The following is a 4,831-nucleotide window of genomic DNA, read 5'->3' on the forward strand; positions in this document are numbered from 1 at the left end:
CCCCCCCCCGCCCCCAAAAAATTCGCCCCCCCCCCCCAACACACACCACCCCACCCCCCCCCCCAAAAAAATTCGGCCACCCCCCTCAACACACACCACACCACCCCTACCTCCCCCCTCCAAAATTTCCCCCCCCCCCCGCCCCCAACACACACCACCCCTCCCCCCCCCCCAAAAATTCGCCCCCCCCCTCAATACACACCTCCCCACCCTTCCCCCCCCCCCTCAACACACACCACCCCACCCCCCCCCTCAACACACACCACACCACACCACCCCTCCCCTTCCCCCCCTCCAAATTTAGCACCCCCCTCAACACACACCACCCCACCCCTCCCCCCCCCCCCCCCCCAAAAATTCGCCCCCCTCCCCCTCCAAATTTCGCCCCTTCCCCCCCCCCAAAAATTCGCCCCCCCCCCCCCCCCCCCTGAACACACACCACACCACCCCTTGCCCCCCCCCCCCCCCTCAACACACACCACCCCACCCCCCCCCCCCCCCCCGTCAAAAATCCCCCCCCCCCCTCCCCCTCAACACACAAAACACCACCCCTCCCCCCCCCCCTTCACGTCGCGTCGTGGAGGGCGTCATGGAGGGTGGGTGGGTGTGTTAAGGGGAGGGGAGCACGTCGCGTCGTGTCAGGCCATGGGGCGCGGGGGGGGGGGGGCATTGCGTTGGGTGGGTGTGTGTGTTAAGGGGAGGGTGGCACATCGCATCGTGTCGTGTCATGGGGGGGCGGGGAGGGGGGGATCCCATGGGGGGGATGTCATGGGGGGGGGGGGGGGCGCGTCGCATCGTGTCGTGTCATGGGGGGGGGGGGGTGGGGTGAGGATGTCATGGGGGGGGGGGGGGCGCGTCGCATCATGTCGTGTCGTGGGTGGGGGGGCTGGGGTGGGGATGTCATGGGGGGGGGGGGCGCGGCACGTCCCGACATGGTGTGGTGTGTGTTGAGGGGGGAAGGGGGGGCGCGTCGTGTCGTGTCGTGTCATGGCGGGGCGCGTCGCGTCGCGTCGTGTCATGGGGGCTGGGGGGGGATGTCATGGGGGGGCCGAATTTTTGAGGGGGGGGGAGGGGGGGGGGTGGTGTGTGTTGAGGGGGGAGGCGAATTTTTGAGGGGGGGACGTCATGGGGGGGGCGCATCGCGTCGTGTCGTGTCATGGGGGATGGGGGGATGTCATGGGGGGGGGGGAGGGGCGTTGTCATGTTATGTTGGGGAGGGGGCGCGTCGCGTCATGTCGGGGCATGGTGGGGGGGAGGGGGCATCGCGACACCCCGCGTCACCCCCCACGACACGGCACACCCCCCCACCCCACCCCACCGCACCCCCCTACGACGCGGCGCCTCCCCCCCCACGCCACCTCGAAAAACCCCGCTCCATCCACAGCACCCCACCACTCCTCCAAAAACCAGGCTCGACCCACCGTGCCCCGCCTCACTCCCCCACGACACGGCGCACCCTCCACCCCACCGCACCCCCCCACGATGCCCCCCGCACCCCACCTCGAGAAACCCCGCTCCCTCCACACCACCCCACCACGCCTCCGAAAACCCCGCTCGACCCACCCCACCTCGCGTGAGCCCCCCCACGACACGGCACACCCCCCACACCCCACCGCACCCCCCCACGACACGGCGCACCCCCCCTCAACCCACGTCGAAAAACCCCGCTCGACCCACCCAACCCCACGTCACTCCCCCATGACACGGCACACCCCCCCACCCCACCGCACCCCCCCACGACGCCCCCCCGCACCCGACCTCGAAAAACCCCGCTCCCTCCACGCCACACCACAAATGCCTCCGAAAACCCCGCTCGACCCACCCCACCCCGCGGCACCCCCCACGACATGGCGCACCCCCCACCCCACCGCACCCCCCAACGACGCCGCCCCGCACCCCACCTCGAAAAACCCCGCTCCCTCCATACCACCCCACCACGCCTCCGAAAACCCCGCTCGACCCATCCCACCTCGCGTCAGCCCCCCACGACACGGCACACCCCCCACACCCCACCGCACCCCCCCACGACGCGGCGCATATCCCCCCCCCCGCACCCCACCTCGAAAAACCCCGCTCGACCCACCCCACCCCGCGTCACCCCCCCACGACACGGCGCACCCCCCCACCCCACCGCACCCCCCCACGACGCCCCCCCCGCACCCCACCTCGAAAAACCCTGCTCCCTCCACGCCACACCACCACGCCTCCGAAAACCCCGCTCGACCCACCCCACCCCGCGTCTCCCCCCCACGACACGGCGCACCCCCCCACCCCACCGCACCCCCCCACGACGCCCCCCCGCACCCCACCTCGAAAAACCGCGCTCCCTCGACAGCACCCCACCTCTCCTCCAAAAACCTCGCTCGACCACCCCCACGCCCACCCCGCGTCACCCCCCCACGACGCCCCCCCGCACCCCACCTCGAAAAACCCCGCTCCCTCCACAGCACCCCACCTCTCCTCCAAAAACCCCGCTTGACCACCCCAACCCCGCGTCACTCCCCCACGACACGGCGCACCCCCCCACCCCACCGCACCCCCCCACGACGCCCCCGCGCACCCCACCTCGAAAAACCGCGCTCCCTCCACAGCACCCCACCTCTCCTCCAAAAACCCCGCTCGACCACCCCCACCCCGCGTCACCCCCCCACGACGCCCCCGCGCACCCCACCTCGAAAAACCCCGCTCCCTCCACAGCACCCCACCTCTCCTCCAAAAACCCCGCTTGACCACCCCAACCTCGCGTCACTCCCCCATGACACGGCGCACCCCCCCACCCCACCGCACCCCCCCACGACGCCCCCCCACACCCCACCTTGAAAAACCGCGCTCCCTCCACACCACCCCGCCACGCCTCCAAAAAACCGCGCTCGACCCACCCCCACCCCACCGCACCCCCCCACGACGCCCCCCCCGCACCCCACCTCGAAAAACCCCGCTCCCTCCACGCCACACCACAAATGCCTCCGAAAACCCCGCTCGACCCACCCCACCCCGCGTCACCCCCCACGACATGGCGCACCCCCCACCCCACCGCACCCCGCAACGACGCCGCCCCGCACCCCACCTCGAAAAACCCCGCTCCCTCCATACCACCCCACCACGCCTCCGAAAACCCCGCTCGACCCACCCCACCTCGCGTCAGCCCCCCACGACACGGCACACCCCCCACACCCCACCGCACCCCCCCACGACGCGGCGCATATCACCCCCCCCCCGCACCCCACCTCGAAAAACCCCGCTCGACCCACCCCACCCCGCGTCACCCCCCCACGACACGGCGCACCCCCCCACCCCACCGCACCCCCCCACGACGCCCCCCCCGCACCCCACCTCGAAAAACCCCGCTCCCTCCACGCCACACCACCACGCCTCCGAAAACCCCGCTCGACCCACCCCACCCCGCGTCTCCCCCCCACGACACGGCGCACCCCCCCACCCCACCGCACCCCCCCACGACACCCCCCCCGCACCCCACCTCGAAAAACCGCGCTCCCTCCACAGCACCCCACCTCTCCTCCAAAAACCCCGCTCGACCACCCCCACCCCCACCCCGCGTCACCCCCCCACGACGCCCCCCCGCACCCCACCTCGAAAAACCCCGCTCCCTCCACAGCACCCCACCTCTCCTCCAAAAACCCCGCTTGACCACCCCAACCCCGCGTCACCCCCCCATGACACGGCGCACCCCCCCACCCCACCGCACCCCCCACGACGCCCCCCCTGCACCCCACCTCGAAAAACCCCGCTCCCTCCACGCCACACCACCACGCCTCCGAAAACCCCGCTCGACCCACCCCACCCCGCGTCTCCCCCCCACGACACGGCGCACCCCCCCACCCCACCGCACCCCCCCACGACGCCCCCCCGCACCCCACCTCGAAAAACCGCGCTCCCTCCATAGCACCCCACCTCTCCTCCAAAAACCCCGCTCGACCACCCCCACCCCCACCCCGCGTCACCCCCCCACGACGCCCCCCCGCACCCCACCTCGAAAAACCCCGCTCCCTCCACAGCACCCCACCTCTCCTCCAAAAACCCCGCTTGACCACCCCAACCCCGCGTCACTCCCCCACGACACGGCGCACCCCCCCACCCCACCGCACCCCCCCACGACGCCCCCGCGCACCCCACCTCGAAAAACCGCGCTCCCTCCACAGCACCCCACCTCTCCTCCAAAAACCCCGCTCGACCACCCCCACCCTGCGTCACCCCCCCACGACGCCCCCGCGCACCCCACCTCGAAAAACCCCGCTCCCTCCACAGCACCCCACCTCTCCTCCAAAAACCCCGCTTGACCACCCCAACCCCGCGTCACTCCCCCATGACACGGCGCACCCCCCCACCCCACCGCACCCCCCCACGACGCCCCCCCGCACCCCACCTCGAAAAACCGCGCTCCCTCTACACCACCCCGCCACGCCTCCAAAAAACCGCGCTCGACCCACTCCCACCCCACCGCACCCCCCCACGACGCCCCCCCCGCACCCCACCTCGAAAAACCCCGCTCCCTCCACGCCACACCACAAATGCCTCCGAAAATCCCGCTCGACCCACCCCACCCCGCGTCACCCCCCCACGACATGGCGCACCCCCCACCCCACCGCACCCCCCAACGACGCCGCCCCGCACCCCACCTCGAAAAACCCCGCTCCCGCCATACCACCCCACCACGCCTCCGAAAACCCCGCTCGACCCACCCCACCTCGCGTCAGCCCCCCACGACACGGCACACCCCCCACACCCCACCGCACCACCCCACGACGCGGCGCATATCCCCCCCCCCCCCACACCCCACCTCGAAAAACCCCGCTCGACCCACCCCACCCCG

The sequence above is a fragment of the Lygodium microphyllum genome, unplaced genomic scaffold (assembly GCF_053477565.2).
Source record: "Lygodium microphyllum isolate KBCC unplaced genomic scaffold, Lygodium_microphyllum_v1.1.10 scaffold_269, whole genome shotgun sequence".
In the NCBI taxonomy this organism is placed as follows: domain Eukaryota; kingdom Viridiplantae; phylum Streptophyta; class Polypodiopsida; order Schizaeales; family Lygodiaceae; genus Lygodium; species Lygodium microphyllum.